Raw genomic sequence first — 18,300 nt, 5'->3', positions numbered from 1 at the left:
GATATTATATATAGAAAATCCCTGGGGCTTCCCTGGTGGCGCAGTGGTTGAGAATCTGCCTGCTAATGCAGGGCACACGGGTTCGAGCCCTGGTCTGGGAGGATCCCACATGCTGCGGAGCAACTGAGCCCGTGAGCCACAACTACTGAGCCTGCGCGTCTGGAGCCTGTGCTCCACAACAAGAGAGGCTGCAACAGTGAGAGGCGATGAAGAGTGGCTCCCGCTTGCCACAACTAGAGAAAGCCCTAGCACAGAAACGAAGACCCAACAGAGCAATCAGTCAATCAATAAATCTTTAAAAAAAAAAAAAAAGAAAAAAAAATCCTAAAGATTCCACACAAAAATAACCTGTTAGAACTAGTAAACAAACTCAGTAAAGCTGTAGGATACACAAACAATACACAAAAATCAGTTGTGTTTCTACTCGGCAAATACAAAGTAGTGAATTCCTGTTAAACTATAACATGGATGAATCTTAAAACAATTATACTATGAGAAAAGAAACCAGACAGGAAAGAGCAAATGCTGTATGATTTCATTTACATCAAATTCTTTAAAAATGCAAAACTACATGGACAGAAAACAGATTAATGGGTGCCTTTGGTAGGGGAGATGGAGAAAAGTCCAGAGGAATTACAAAGGGGAATGAGGAAACTTTTGAGAGTGATGAATATTTTCATTAACCTGATTGTGCTGATGGCTTCACTGGTATATACATATGTCCAAATGTCTCAAATTTTACACTTTAAATATGTGTAGTCTATGTCAATTACAACTTAATAAAGAGGTTTTTAAAAATTAAACTAAAAGCAAAGAGAAAAAAGTTCCTATGAAAATTTAACAGGAAATATAATCAACATCTGGGAATAAGCCAGGATTAGATTAAAATGCAATAATAAATTATTTAATTGATGAGAATACTGAAAAGTTTTGGTCATTTACATTTACCTTTAAAGATCACTCTATCAGAAAAATCTGCTTTATCCAATTAGGGCTTCATAAGTCCAACTATATTAACAGAAGACTTATTTTAAAAAAATCAACATCTGATTTTACAATCTAACAACTATAATATTTTACTCTTGGCTTCTGATTTTCAGCATAAATTCACAGTAGTTTGGAAATTCAATTCTAATTGATGTTCTTCATTTTAAGATTTATGAGTATTTTGTATCAGGGAATTCTGAAATATAAGCACTTAACATTTTGTAATACATAATATACTTTAAATAGCATAAGTAATTCAATTTGCATGTTTAAATCCATCATTCAATGTAGAATGAGTATAAACAAATCTCACCTTCTCTGTTATCAGATTTCTGTATTTTATGTTGACTGAGAAATAATTATGTAGTGCATAGGAAAGATTCCCAAAGGTAAAATACAGCCCTCTTACAAACTGCCAGGTATTTGTGTTTTTTTATATGAAACATTGTGGGCTAGAGGCCATAGGGTATATTCAGTGGTATACAAAGTATCTTCTGCCCTCAAATAGTTTGCAATCCAATAGAGGAAATGAAATTAACACATAATAGAAAAATCGGTAGGTGAACAGATAAAAGTAAGTAATGTAATTAAACGGCCAGTGAGTAATCTTCGTAAGTTCAGAGAAGCCAAAGTGGTTTGGGATGGTTTCCATGTGATGATGAGATGGAAGTTTATCACATGATACCATAACTGAATATTTACTTGTCAGATTCCCTGTTATAATGTAAACTCCGTGAAAGCAGAGATTCTGTCTTCTTATGAGCTGAGCACTAAAGACATAGGTGCCTAGTTCAATGCCAGTACACAGCATATACTCAATAAACAGTTGGTGAATAATGTATAAATAAACCTTGAAAGTTTTAAGCATATACGATTTGAATACACTAATAAGACAATTTAATTTTTGGCAGAGCCAACAGCATTAAGCAAAAGCACATGGTTGGAAAAGCAAGAGTGATTCAATGAGACTGGGCATGCCAATGTACCCGGAGGGCAAGATGCATGCACAACAGTCAGAAGATATAGAACTGGAGTGGTTAGTACAACCCCAACTGAGATTGAAGGTAATAACACCAGTTAGGGGGCTGAAAATAATGCACATATGAGCCAAGGAAAACCTAAGCCAGGATATGGACAGTGGAAAAGGAAACTTGTTATAACCCAACATCCACTAGAAAGGAGGAACTCTGCTGGCTTCAGCAGTACATACTCAAATTAGAGTAATACAGAGAAAATTAGGATGGCCTCTCAGCAAGAATGACATGCAAATTCAGGAAGCATTCCATATTTCATAAAAGCAGCATGTGTTGACTGAATTGAGAGGGACCATAAAAATACATAAAAAGTCAAGAATGACCAAGCCCTTCAACTCTGGGTAACAAGAAACAGAGTGGTGCCTTTTCAACATAGGACGGGGGATTCATTTTGATAGGAAAAATATGAGTTATGTTTTAGTATTAAACTTAGATTTTTGCACATCAAACAAGAAATTTCAAGGAGAAAGTGTAAGATTTTAAAACAGACCACTGAAGAGATCAGAATTAGATAGATTTTCTCACCGAAGACATAAATCAGAGCTTTTGGCTGAATCTAGAATAGCAAATCTGAGTTGTAGTAAACAACCATAATATTGAAGGAAACTGGAAAGAAAAGAAAATGACTAACGGGAGAAGAAGGAGACACTCAGAATGTTGCAGCACTAAGGAGACTAAAGAGTAGTCCTAAGGCAGGGGCTGATAATAGTGGAAATACTATGAGACGATTAAGGAGAAGGCTGTGACCACCATGGAAGACATCAGCTACCTTCGAGAATGTAAATCAGGAGTGAACATCCAGTTCTAAATTTTAAAGGAGAACAAATGGTGACGAATTTGATGAAGCATAATTATGTACATATAGTACTGCCTCAGGAAGTGTGGATATAAAAGAAAACTTTCGTGCTTAGCAATAACAGCAGAGTAAAATAGGGAATTGTGTGTATATGTGTAAGACCAGGAAGGGGAAGGAGGTGTCAGGAGAGTGGGAACTGGTGCACATTTTAAACACAAGAGAATATACTAATAATCAGAATCCAAAAATAAAATAATTTAATTGGCAGACTGCATAACCAGATGGTGACTTTTTTAAAAGTATTTCTTCCACATCTCTTTAGACCTGCTCTGTCCAAAACGGTAGCCACCAACTACATGTGGCTATTTAAATTTAAATTAATTAAGTTCCTCATTCACTACATTCAGCTACATTTCAAGTGCTCCACAGCGACACATAGCGAGTGGCTACCATATTGGACAACACATATTTAGAATGTTCTCCAAATCTCAGAAATTCCTATTACAAAGACCATGGTCTTTGAAAGCATGTAAATTAACTATGAATGTCCCTGAAATGTTTTAGTATTATAATGGAATAATGTACTCCTCCTCTTTGGTTCTTCTTCTCCAAAGTAACCACAAGCTCGTGCATGCACACACACATACAGCATTTTACTATGAAAGACATAAATTATAAACAGAATCCAACTCGCACAGAACCATAAGCTTGATTACAAATCCCTAGAAGTACTACATAGCTGGTGAATGTTTTCTTTTTTAGCTCTTTTTCCTGACACATCAATATATCAAGCATTTTCAATAAACACACTTCACAGATGGGTTTCACAGATGGGCAGACTGAGGCCTAAAGTGAGGAACACGTATCAGGAACAGTTATGAGGACTGTCAGTTGCCCCAGTGTGTTTCTCTCTCTGAGGATTCTCTTCTCAGCAGCCAGAGCTCAGTCTGCTCCCACCCCATGCACTTCTAGAGGTAGCATTTCCTTTGCTCTCCGACAGTTGTCAAAAACCTCACGCACAGGCTATGTCAGATGCTAGATGAGAAATCAACAATAGATACTTCCTAGTAGCTGTGTACTCTGTGTGCAGGTGGATATTTCATCTGACACAATCATCCACCGCACTATTATGGCATACAAATGCACTTGAATGTCCAGGTTTATATTGCTTTTCTGCCAAGGAGCCAAACAAAAACTCTTCAAAAAAAGCATCTTCTTCAGTTTCTCCTTTCTAGTCACTACAAATGCCATTACTCATATTTATTTACATGTGTTTATTTTCTTATTTTTTTAATACATTTATTTATTTATTTTTGGCTGCGCTGGGTCTTCATTGCTGTGCGCAGGCTTTCTCTAGTTGTGGTGAGAGGGGGCTACTCTTCGTTGTGGTGGGGGGGGGCTTCTCATTGCAGTGTCTTCTCTTGTTGCGGAGCATGGGTTCTAGGCGCGCAGGCTTCAGTAGTTGTGGTGCACAGGCTCAGTAGTTGTGGCTCACGGGCTCTAGAGCACAGGCTCAGTAGTTGTGGCGCACGGGCTTTTGCTCTGCAGCATGTGGGATCTTCCCGGACCAGGGCTCAAACCCATGTCCCCTGCGTTGAGAGGCAGATTCTTAACCACTGCACCACCAGGGAAGTCCCTGCATGTGTTTAATAAAGTTACATTCATAAATGCATCCACAGTGTGCTCCAGCAAATCATAAAAACAGACCGGAATAATAAAAGGACATATATTTTGAAGGGATGGGAAGGATGATAAACATGGAAAAAAAAAACAACTAAGAATAACTCCACTTTCCCAACTTTCCACAGTGGAAGACTGGATTTTTCTGGCCTATGACTCCCAATCAAGTTCTCTTTGGCATTTTAGGAACCTGTGAGGATAAAGATAGACAATAATATTCGACAAATTTGAATTATAATTCTTGATGTTTTTTTAGACTTTCTTCTCTTTGTCCATTGCATTCACATCACTGTACCCACCCAGGTAAACAATATGGGCAGCTACTAACAAAAGGGAACAGTCTCCATGATTCACTGGAATTATTATTTGATTGATCAAGACTGTTCCCACCAACCTCTGTCCAATAACTCACATGATTATCCTCCTCACATTCTTAAGTACTTCCCAGGTACTTAAGTACCTCCTTGGTACTTAAGTACTTCCTTCATTCAAGAGACTCATGATCCCCTAAGAAGTCTTTGTTTCAGACAGCAGGTTTAGCAAATAATTTTTTTCACCCCTATCCCCCGCTTCCTGTCACTTCCACTCAGATCACAGCTCAAATATCATCTCCACAATGAGGTCTTGCTTGGCCATCCCCTCTGCAACAAACTATCACTAACTCACTGTCACATCATCATACTTAATTTTCATCACAGCACTTACCATTAGGGGAAGTTATCTTTATATAGGTCCATAATATGTTTGTTTAGTGTATGTCTTCCCTGGTTATAATTTGAGCTTCATAAAAGCAAGAATGCATCTGTTTTGCTTACCATACTGTGACTGCCATATTCTGGGCAGTCATATATCTACTTAAAATCCAATTGAGTCTCCAGACCCAAACTCTAGTGCACAGTGAATTCAAGGGCTAGAGATACACACATTAAATGACACCAAAAGGAAACAATCAAGCATATCAAAATGTGGGAGATTATACATAGTAACTGACTTGAACTCTTCAATACATCAGTGTCATGGTGAAAACAAAGTGGAGGGATTATCTGAGGAAGATTTAGATGTTCAATGATTTATGGAATTGTTATTTTCTTAGAAATGACAATGACACTGTGATAATTTAGCCAAATGTCCTTATTCTTAAGAGATCCATGCTGAATTATTAATGGCTGAAATTTTTAAATATCTGCAACTTAAATTTTCAAATGGAATGTTGAAACTCAGTGTGTGTGTGTGTGTGTGTGTGTGTGTGTGTGTGTAGACAGAGAGAGAGAGAGAGAATGAGGAAACGTAGATAGTAAATCTTAAAGGATATTATATAGGTCTTTATTGTACTTGTCTTTTGACTTATTTCTTATGAAAATTTTCAAAGTTGGGAAAAACAGCATTTGAATAAATGACTAGCTAGGTAAAAGGTAGCAAGTTCCTATTGATTCTAGCCTACCTAACATGAAGTACTCAGGATGCACTATTGTTCCAATTTTTCATGATAAGAATGTTTATTTACACTTACTTAATAGTCTAAGCCATCGGTCTCTTGACTTTTAACAAGTTGTATGTCCTTTATACCACTTGGTTCAATGATAATCCTTATAGAATAAGAGCCCAGATGTCAGGAATCATGCCAATCAATTCACTTCCAATGCCCATACTAGAGTGTCAAACACAGAATGATGATTTATAAATTACTGGAGGAACAAAAATATATGCAGATCAACTGTCCATTTAGGTAAGTCATGCATCTTGAGCATCTAGATAGAGATCTTGGAACCAGTCCCAAGAGAGCTGTCCATGAAAGGGAAAGTAACACTGTAAAATGAAGTAAGTGCGGTTCAGTTCCCAAATGTTTACACTGCAACTTATGCCAAGCCTACTTCAAACACCATGGTCACGGAAAAGGGCATCTTGCAGTGCCCAACATGGCATAAAGAAAACTAATGAATTCCCATTTCCTTTGACTTTCCCAGATTGCTCACTAGAATACAAAATACAAGACAGCGAGAGTTTGACTATTTGTTCACAATGCTGTATTGTCAGTGCCTAAAAAGAGTGCCTAGAATTTGTTAGATACCCAATAAATATTTATCGAATGAATTAATGAATCAAATTCCAGTAAAACAATGGTTCTCCAGTGTATGCATACATCAGAATCACCTAAAACATTTGCTAAAACACAGATTGCTGGACCTTACTCCTAGAGTTTTTGATTCAGTACTTCTGGAGTGTGGCCCAAGAGTGTGCATTTCTAACAAACTACTATGTAATGCTAATGCTACTGCCCTGGGGACCACATTTTGAGAAGCACTGCCATAGGAAATATCTCTTTTAAATTTCCCCTTGCTTCAGAAAGCTGCTGCTGCTTCAGAAACAAACACAGTACTATGCAGTCCTTTTATATAAGATACTTAAGGTACCTCACTGTTTGTTTGACCAATAATCTTCTTATGGTATTATAGAAACATTTGAGTTTAGATTAGTCAAAATTCAGACACTTTCCCATCAATCAAGCCAAATATTTACCATAGGTATTTGTCTCCCTGCCAGGAAAGCTAGAATTCTATATTACCAGCTCAGTATACTACTCCTCCAGCTCATATTTGTGTATTTGGAAGAAGTCTGGGAAAATATACACTATCTCTTTGCAGCACGATTGCTCTGTGAAGCATGTCTGCCCCCAGAGAAATCAGGTGCCTCGTGCACAGCAGAAATTTATGTTAAAAAAGTCTGTTTACGAGAAGCGAATGTGTAACCCAAATTTATCTCCCAGTGACAACTTCAGAATCTGAAAATTTCCAACTTCTCCCCTTGTGAGTTGCTTGAAATTGCTGTTTTTCAAGTCAAGAACACCTGTTTAGTGTTTTTCTGCTTGCCCTCCCTGGTAAATGAAGCCGCTAGGAAAACAGCATCTGAAGGTTTTAATGAATAAGACACACAAAGTATTGACAGATTTCAACACATTATACAACCCTTACCCTGTCCTCCTAATGAGGTAAGATCAAAAAGGAAGAAAACAGTTGTGATATTGGGCTCTGGAGTTTGCTTTTAAACTGCTGCAAATGAGCTCAGATCGAGCACCGTTCTACTGGGTACAGCCATAAGCAATTTGCATATTGCTGTGAAGTAACATACACAAACATGACTTTGGTAAGTGAACAACTACAGGTTTGATGTTCAGCATCAGGCACCCTTCCAAACAACTTTCCATCTCAACTATATGACACTCTAGCAATCAAAATTCCACTTGTGCTTTTACCACTGGGTCAGATGCAACTACAAAGCAAAGAAAATCACAAAAACAAACAACCAAAAAGCCTGAGCCTCTTATTGAATCGTATTCTACTTGAATAGTTATTGAGTACCTACTCTGTACAAAGTACAGATTTTGAGAACATAAAAGGAAAATATTAGTTATGGCTTGGTGGGATGAGGAATCAGTGAAGGCTTCAGGTGATATAACCTTTATTCATTCCCTAGTATACTGTTATAAAGCACCTACTTTGTGCTAGTTACAGACCTAGGTGCAAATATTTATTTGATGGCCACAGTCCCCATATGTCTTTGTGCAGCTTGGTCTCGTCACAGCAACAAACAAACAGGTCAACAAATAAATGGATATGTAACTACAAGTTAAGAAAAGTACACCAAAAGAAGTGAACAGAAGGCCTTTCATTCAACCACCATTTGCTGTACAAGTGCAGTAAGTCACGTCCTGTGGCTTGAAGGGTGGATGGAATTTTGAGAACGAGATAAGGAAAAACTGAGGAAAGAAGGTTAGTATGGTAGTCTATGTAGATTGAAAAACATGAGGAAATATATAAGATAGAAAATTACAAGTGAGTCTTCAAATAGAAGTGAGATCTTAGAAGGCTTTGAACTCCATACAAGGGAGTATAAATTTTATCCTCTAGTACAGAGGCCTATGAATTGGGGTTTACAAAACAATTAAACCATTGAAGGGAGGAAGAACAAATCAGAATATCTATTTACATTTCTTATCTAAAAATTGTAAGACAAAGATCCCTATAGCTTCCTTACTTGACCCATATGTTGGATAGACATGAAATTTTGAAAGGAATCTTGACAGAGCAGGTCATTTCCTTCAATCTTGCCCTCATCTGCAGTGCTTGTATAACTGCCCTGAGATGTTAGATAATGTGAATATGTTTAACTAGTAGAGATCTTATAATACTTTATAATAAGATAAGCACTCATCAAGAACATCTTATATATCACTCAGATGTTTGTTGGTTACCTTAATGAAGAGTATTTAAAAGAGTTGTAGAGTTGTCAAATTAAAGATGAATTATACATTTTTTAGAGAAATAAATTCCAATTTTTCAGGCCTCTTCTATGACAATAGATTTAAAATATCATACATGCCTTAACTGTCCCTTGAAGGTAAACGTTAATATTTTAATGACTAAGAAAGTAACTTATTTGGGGAGAGAAAAAAAGCTATGGAAAAAACATTTAAAATATTAATGTTTGCGAATTTTCCCATTTAAAAATTTTTGTTACCTAAGTAACTGAAGTATGTCACATAGTTAAATACATATCAATACATTTAAATTTGGGAATGGAATTTTCTAGCTTGAACACAAATCTTCTAAATGAGTTTCAGACTGTTTAGAGCCATTTGTTAATATAAAAATGTTTGACTGATTACTGTGCAAGATTAATTAATCTGCAAGCAAAACTGACTAATGTTAAAGAAGGCAGAAATTTACATGTCAAATTTCAGTGAAAAAAAAAACTTTCATATAACTGGCAAAGCAGATTGAAAATGAGTATCATGACAGTGTAGTAAACAATGTATTCTCTCATATGTATATTATGAGGCAACTTTTTTTCGTTAATAACATCTATAACAAGTATCAAAATAATCTGGATGTAGTCCAAGATATTCAATATATTAAAGTGTTAAGCCAACAGTTCCATAAAATTATGGTGCATAACTTCATCACATTTCTCTTACTGATAATATTAATAATTTTACTAAGAAATGGGAATTTTGTACTATACACAAAATTTTTAACTATCTTAAAAGCTTTATTTCATCTTTTGCACATATTTTTGAAAATTTTACATATGTGTATAAGTTTATAAAACACTAGTACAATAGCATATGAACAAAAATTATAATTAAATAAAAACATTAATGTGTACATAAATTTGTATAGATAGGCTGCATAATCAAAAGAGCTTGGGGAATACTGCCTTACTGAAAATGCTGCCAATGAAGCTTTTTGAGGACAGATAAAATACTCTACACTAGACTTTATGGAGATGAGTCTGCCAATGGAGATTAGGATGTCTGGAGAGATGAGAAACTAATGGCAGAGAAGAAAGTCAAAGGCTATTGCAACGATCCTAATAAATGGGCCTGAAATAAAAGATTCACTTGGTAATCATGAAAGAAGGAATGGATATGATAGTTATTGTGACAGGCAGAATAATGGCTCCTCAAATATATCAATATCCTGATTCCTAGAACCTGTGAATATATTATTTTAAGTGGAAAGAGAGAATAGCATTGCAGATGGAATTAAGGTTGCTAATCAGAAAACCTTAAAATAAAAAGCTTAACATGGACTATCTTGGTGGGCCCAGTGTAGTCACAAGGGTCCTTAAATGTGGAAGAGGGAGGCAGAAAAGTCTTTGGCAGAGTGATACAACATGAGAAAGACTCAATCATATGTCTCTGGCTTTGAAGATCGAAGGGGTCAACAGTCAAAGAATGCAGGCAGACTCCAGGAGATGGAAAAGGGCATGAAAATGAATCTCCCTTAGAGCCTCAAGAAAGAACACAGCATAGCCAACATCTTGATTTTACTCCAGTGAGACCAATTTTGGACTACTGACCTCTAAAACTATAAAATAATAAATTTGTGTTGTTTTAAACCAGCAAGTCCATGGCAATTTGTTACAGAAAATTGGAAAACTAATATAGGTATTATGAAAGAAACATGATGCATAGTAGCTGGAGGAAAGACTAAGAAGTTAAAGATGACTTGGATGTTTAAAGCTCTGAAGACTCCAAGGGTAAGGTTAACAATTACAGAATCAAAGAAGAAAGGAGCCAAAACAGAGGTGGGGAGTATGTTAAAAATAATATTGTAAAACCATCTAGAGTTCTAGTTCTATACTGTGCTCTTAATAAATATTAATCAGTTAAAATAAAGAAACTGTTCACCACTTCAGTAAAATTTTTAATAACCAATGTCACATTAAACTTTTACAATAAAATATTTAATTGTTAAAATTCTGGAGACAATGCAAAAGAAATCAGGCATCTGCTTGACCAGTGATCAAATGCTATCCTATTTGGAAACCTATCCCAAACATAATCTCAGTATCAAGAAAAAGGGTGCAATACTTGCACTAATACTAATCATTGTTTTTATCTTTGACTCCTTTTTTCTCCTGCCTTTAATGTGTTGTATTCCTATAAATAACAAGGTGCTTCAGTACCTAAATTTAATGCACTAATAACTTGATATTGCTTTGGAATAGAAACAAGAAATTATTAGAGGGGTTGAAATGGATTAGTCTAGTAAATGTACAACAGATGTCTCTTTTCTGTTTTTCATGTCATGTCCTCTGAGCTACTCACTGAACTGCCTGGTTAGAGGACCAGTGAAAACTGGATGCTATTGGAACCCAACAAGCAAGTGCAACTCTGGATTAGATAATGGGGCAACACACGGGGTTTTCAGATGCTGACAGAACACTTGCTGTTGAATGAACACAGACTTAAGGAGAGCACTAAAGTGAACAGTCACTGTGTTGTAGAGCTCTCCATTTTACTTCTTGGCTAGAAAATCTGGGTGGTGTTCAACTCAAAAATCTCCATATGCTAGTAGTTGGCAAGATGCTACAAGAGCATGTAAACGTATATACTCTCTGACCCTGTAATCATACTTCTAGTACTCTATACTGAAGAACTAATCAGGTGTAGGAGTGTGTGTGTGTATGTGTGTATGTGTGTGTGTGTGTGTGTGTGTCTATGAGAATAATTTCTACAAATGTTCATTCAGTTTTGCCTTTCTATATTTCCTTCACCCTCCTCCAGTTTCAAGCAATGGCCAGGCTATTTTTGCTTCCTCAACTTAGGTATTTTTCAGGGCAAAAAGCAAGAGAAGCCCAAGTCTAGAGTTCTTACTATAGGTGGAGATTCATAGAAGAAATAATGCTAGGTGTGGGAAGGGAGGGAGGGAACAAAATTAAAAGCCAAAGAAATAAGAGAAATTTCCTCAGACCAGAGTAAGGAGTGAGTACTGTGAGTATTTATTCATATATACACATCTCAGTTTTTACCCACCCAAGGAACTCAGATTTTCAACTCCAGCTCTGCCACTGACAGGGTGGGTAACCCTAGTTAAACCCTGTTCCACATTCTGAGGTTATATCAGTGAACAAGACAGACAAGCCCTATCTTTATGGAACTTACCTCCTCTTAAAAGACAAAATAAAATAAATAACTCATTCTGCCCTAGCAATGATGTTACCCAAAACCTGGAAAAAAATCAGTTTAAAAAAAACCCTCAGTAGTGACACTGATGGTGGAACTAGTTGACACATACATTAAGTCAACTAATATAACAATGTTCAGTATTTAAAGGAAACTGGAATATAATGAGGAGAGAAACAGATGATATAAGATCTCAATGGAACTTTGAGACATGAAAAATACATTATCTGAAATGAAAGCTTCACTGGAAAGTCTCAATAGCAAATTGTACTCTGCAAATGAAAAAATCAGGGAACCTGAAAACACAGCAATAAAATGTATCAAAATAAAGCACAGAGGTAAAAAAGAGCAAAAACAAACAAAAAAAAACACAAAGAAAAACAGAACCATAGTAAACTGTAGGAAAATATCAAGCAGAATGGCAGCAAGAACAGAAAAATCATTTGAAGAAATAATGGACATAATTTTTCCAAATTTGATGAAAATTTTCAACACACAGATTCAAAAAGATCAACAAAACTCAAGCAGGCTAAATACAAAGAACACCATATCGATACACATAATAATCAAATTGCTTAAAAAAAAAGCGATAAAGAGAAAATCTTAAAAGCAATCAGTGATAAATACGGACAGATTATGTACAGAGAAGAAAAAAAGAAAGAAACATAAATGACTTCTCATCAGAGAATATGTAAACATAAAGACAATAGAATGACATCTTTAAAGAAAATAAAGAATATCAGCATTTGGCAAATCCCTAATAATAAATCTAGCCAATGATTATCTAGGCTACGAACATCCCATAAAGACAAACAATTTATCTCTTGTTGGAAGTACACAAACCACATATGTTTGTATTTTTGCCAAAAAAATAAGAACCTGAATCAGTTCAAACTTCTAAATGCAAAATACACGGTACATGGGAACATATTAAATAAAGTTTAATGGTTGCAATCAGCAAGATCCAGAATGAGAGAAATACTACAGAATAAGCAACACATTTCCTTAGCCAAATAAATCTCAAGAAAATAAAGAGACTTAAGAGACATATCAACCAAATTCAATGTGTAGATTTTAGTTACATTCTGATTTTAACAGATTAACTAATAAAAAAATTTTGCACTAACTGGGTATTTAAGGATATTAAGGAATCAGATATCCATACTAAAATATTTATGGTACTTGCAAATTTTTTTGGGAGGAGGTGAAGAATACATACTGGTATAAATAAAACCACAGTGGCCATTAGTTGATATTTACTGTAGCTGGGTGAAGGGAACATAAGGGTTCATTGCTCTCTGCTTTTATTTATAAATTTTACATAATAAAAAAATTTTAAGAACATGAAGCGAAAGAAATGCAATGTTTTTCATATATCTAAGTTTAAGGAATAAAAGTTATAGTCTCACAACATTGTAAAGCAACTATACTCCAATAAAAATTAATTTAAAAAAAAAAGAATGTTTCAGGTAAGCCCCCAGCAAAAAAAAAGCCATATTCTCTGTATGTATAGACATGTTATCTGTAGTGTTATAGAATGGAAATGGGGTGAGTAAGGATATAAAAATGTATATAATATGATCTCAATTTTTAAATATATAGGACTATTTACATATGCCTGGACAAGAGAGGAGAAAAAAAAGTAAAAAAGAATGCCAAAATATTAGCTGTAATTATTTCCAAGCAGAATTATGAAAGATTTATTTCATTAAAAACTTTTTTCCAAACTTTCTATGTGACTTATTACTATAATTTAAAAAGTATAAAGTATTTGAAATAGAGACCAAAACAAGCACATCCAAAATCAAATTCATAGTAAGAGTTTGAGAAAATTAAGTCTACCCTTTACTTTGGAGTTGATGAATAAAGGGATAATCCAGAAATATTGTCATGATACCAGTGCATCTACTATGATGTCTTCTCCAGGCACATGTAACGCTTTCTTTCACTGTTTTCTGAAAGCACATTGTACGTGTCTCTTTTTTTATTGCTTCCTTATCTCATTATATTATCATTTTAAAGTGTCTCTCTTTCTTCTTTTGCTTAAATGCAAGCAAGACCTTTGTATCACAGCACTGACACATAGACGTTCCCTACATATATGTTAGAGAAATGAATGAGTTACTAATGTTCTTTTAAAAAAAAAAGTAACAGCATGAAATTAACAGAAACTAGAGAAAACAGGAACAAAACAGGAACTCTCCTTATACCACAGGATCTTTTGATGAGATCTATGAATCAATTCTTCAGGCTTTTAAATACATATTCATTAAGCTTCAATCTTGTGCTAGGTAGATGGAGAAATTTTTTAAAACTCAGATTATCTGAGCTCAGGAATGAAGAGGAGGAACCAAGATGGCGGAGTAGAAGGACGTGCTCTCACTCCCTCTTGCAAGAATACCAGAATCACAACTAACTGCTGAACAATCATCGACAGGAAGACACTGGAACTCACCAAAAAAGATACCCCACATCCAAAGACAAAGGAGAAGCCACAATGAGACGGTAGGAGGGGCGCAATCACAGTAAAATCAAATCCCATAACTGGTGGGTGGGTGACTCACAGACTGGTGAACACTTATACCACAGAAGTCCACCCACTGGAGTGAAAGTTCTGAGCCACATGTCAGGCTTCCCAACCTGGGGGTCCGGCAACGGGAGGAGGAATTCCTAGAGAATCAGACTTTGAAGCCTAGTGGGAATTGATTGCAGGACTTCGACAGGACTGGGGGAAACAGAGACTTCACTCTTGGAGGGCACACACAAAGGAGTGTGTGCATCGTGACCCAGGGGAAGGAGCAGTGAACCCAGGGGAGACTGAACCAGACCTACCTGCTAGTGTTGGAGGGTCTCCTGCAGAGGCAGGGGGTTGCTCTGTTTCACCATGGGGACAAGGACACTGGCAGCAGAAGTTCTGGGAAGTACTCCTTGGCGAGAGCCCACCCAGAGCCTGTCATTAGCCCAACCAAAGAGCCCAGGTAGGCTCCAGTGTTGGGTTGCCTCAGGCAAAACAACCAACAGAGAGGGAACCCAGCCCCACCCATCAACAGTCAAGTGGATTAAAGATTTACTGAGCTCTGCCCACCAGAGCAACACTCAGCTCTACCTACCACCAGTCCCTCCCATCAAGCCTCTTAGATAGCCTCATCCACCAGAGGGCAGACAGCAGAAGCAAGAAGAACTACAATCCTGCAGCATGTGGAACAAAAACCACATTCACAGAAAGATAAACAAGATGAAAAGGCAGAGGGCTATATACCAGACGAAGGAACAATATAAAACCCCAGAAAAACAACTAAATGAAGTGGAGATAGGCAACCTTCCAAAAAAAGAATTCAGAATAATGATAGCGAAGATGATCCAGGACCTCGGAAAACGAATGGAGGCAAAGATCGAGAAGATGCAAGAAATGTTTAACAAAGACCTAGAAGAATTAAAGAACAAACAAACAGAGATGAACAATACAATAACTGAAATGAAAACAACACTAGAAGGAGTCAATAGCAGAATAACTGAAGCAGAAGAACGGATAAGTGACCTGAAAGACAGAATGGTGGAATTCACTGCTGCGGAACAGAAAAAAGAAAAAAGAATGAAAAGAAATGAAAACAGCCTAAGAGACATCTGGGACAACATTAAACGCAACAACATTCGCATTATAGGAGTCCCACAAAGAGAAGAGCGAGAGAAAGGACCAGAGAAAATATTTGAAGAGATTATAGTCGAAAACTTCCCTAACATGGGAAAGGAAATAGCCACCCAAGTCCAGGAAGCACAGCAAGTCCCACAGAAGATAAACCCAAGGAGAAACACGCCGAGACACATAGTAATCAAATTGGCAAAAATTAAAGACAAAGAAAAAGTATTGAAAGCAGCAACGGAAAAACGACAGATAACATACAAGGGAACTCCCATAAGGTTAACAGCTGATTTCTCAGCAGAAACACTACAAGCCAGAAGGGAGTGGCATGATATACTTAGAGTGATGAAAGGGAAGAAGCTACAACCAAGATTACTCTACCCAGCAAGGATCTCATTCAGATTTGATGGAGAAATCAAAAGCTTTACAGACAAGCAAAAGCTAAGAGAATTCAGCACCACCAAACCAGCTCTACAACAAATGCTAAAGGAACTTCTCTAAGTGGGAAACACTTAGAGAAGAAAAGGACCTACAAAACAAACCCAAAACAATTAAGAAAATGGTCATAGGAACATACATATCGATAATTACCTTAAACATGAATGGATTAAATGCTCCAACCAAAAGACACAGGCTTGCTGAATGGATACAAAAACAAGACCCATATATATGCTGTCTACAAGAGACCCACTTCAGACCTAGGGACACATACAGACTGAAAGTGAGGGGATGGAAAAAGATATTCCATGCAAATAGAAATCAAAAGAAAGCTGGAGTAGCTATATTCATATCAGATAAAATAGACTTTAAAATAAAGAATGTTACAAGAGATAAGGAAGGACACTACATAATGATCAAGGGATCAATCCAAGAAGTAGATATAACAATTATAAATATATATGCACCCATCATAGGAGCACCTCAATACATAAAGCAACTGCTAACAGCTATAAAATAGGAAATCGACAGTAACACGATAATAGTGGGGGACTTTAACACCTCACTTACACCAATGGACAGATCATCCAAAATGAAAATTAATAAGGAAACACAAGCTTTAAACGACACAATAGACCAGATAGGTTTAATTGATATTTAAAGGACATTCCATCCAAAAACAGCAGATTACACGTTCTTCTCAAGTGCACACGGAACATTCTCCAGGATAGATCACATCTTGGGTCACAAATCAAGCCTCAGTAAAATTGAAATCATATCAAGTATCTTTTCTGACCACAATGCTATGAGATTAGAAATCAATTACAGGGAAAAAAATGTAAAAAACACAAACACATGGAGGCTAAACTATACATTACTAAATAACCAAGAGATCACTGAAGAAATCAAAGAGGAAATCAAAAAATACCTAGAGACAAATGACAATGAAAACATGAAGATCCAAAACCTATGGGATGCAGCAAAAGCAGTTCTAAGAGGGAAGTTTATAGCTATACAAGCCAAACTCAAGAAACAAGAAAAATCTCAAGTAAACAATCTAACCTTACACCTAAAGGAACTAGAGATAGAAGAACAAACAAAACCCAAAGTTAGCAGAAGGAAAGAAATCATAAAGATCAGAGCAGAAATAAATGAAATAGAAACAAAGAAAACAATAGCAAAGATCAATAAAACTAAAAGCTGGTTCTTTGAGAAGATAAACAAAATTGATAAACCATTAGCCAGACTCATCAAGAAAAAGAGGGAGGGGACTCAAATCAATAAAATTAGAAATGAAAAGGAGAAGTTACAACAGACACCGCAGAAATACAAAGCATCCTAGGAGACTACTACAAGCAACTCTATGCCAATAAAATGGACAACCTGGAAGAAATGGACAAATTTTTAGAAAGGTATAACCTTCCAAGACTGAACCAGGAAGAAACAGAAAATAGGAACAGACCAATGACAAGTAATGAAATTGAAACTGTGATTAAAAATCTTGCAACAAACAAAAGTCCAGGACCAGATGGCTTCACAGGTGACTTCTATCAAACATTTAGAGAAGAGCTAACACCCATCCTTCTCAAACTCTTCCAAAAAAATTGTAGAGGAAGGAACACTCCCAAATGCATTCTATGAGGCCATCACCCTGATACCAAAACCAGACAAAGATACTACAAAAAAAGAAAATTACAAACCAATATCACTCATGAATATAGATGCAAAAATCCTCAACAAAATACTAGCAAACAGAATCCAACAACACGTTAAAAGGATTATACACCAGGATAAAGTGGGATTTATCCCAGGGATGCAAGGATTCTTCAATATATGCAAATCAATCAATGTGATACACCATATTAACAAATTGAAGAATAAAAACCATATGATCATCTCAATAGATGCAGAAAAAGCTTTTGACAAAATTCAACACCCATTTATGATAAAAACTCTCCAGAAAGTGGGCATAGAGGGAACCTACCTCAACATAATAAAGGCCATATATGACAAACCCACTGCAAACATCATTCTCAATGGTGAAAAACTGAAAGCATCTCCTCTAAGATCAGGAACAAGACAAGTATATCCACTCTCACCACTATTATTCAACATAGTTTTGGAAGTCCTAGCCACGGCAATCAGAGAAGAAAAAGAAATAAAAGGAATACAAATTGGAAAAGAAGAAGTAAAACAGTCACTGTTTGCAGATGACATGATACTGTACATAGAGAATCCTAAAAATGCCACCAGAAAA

At 36.2% G+C, this 18,300-nt stretch overlaps 1 long non-coding RNA gene across 1 annotated transcript in view; it reads left to right on the top strand.

The window, feature by feature from the left end:
* The window catches only part of LOC309622738, a 218,835-nt gene that overhangs the window by 35,501 nt on the left and 165,034 nt on the right, over nt 1-18,300 (top strand). The window lies entirely within an intron of this gene.

Source organism: Balaenoptera borealis (assembly GCF_965194805.1).
Source record: "Balaenoptera borealis genome assembly, chromosome: 2".
In the NCBI taxonomy this organism is placed as follows: domain Eukaryota; kingdom Metazoa; phylum Chordata; class Mammalia; order Artiodactyla; family Balaenopteridae; genus Balaenoptera; species Balaenoptera borealis.
Note: the sequence above shows the minus strand (reverse complement) of the source record. Positions and strands in the feature narration are given on the sequence as shown.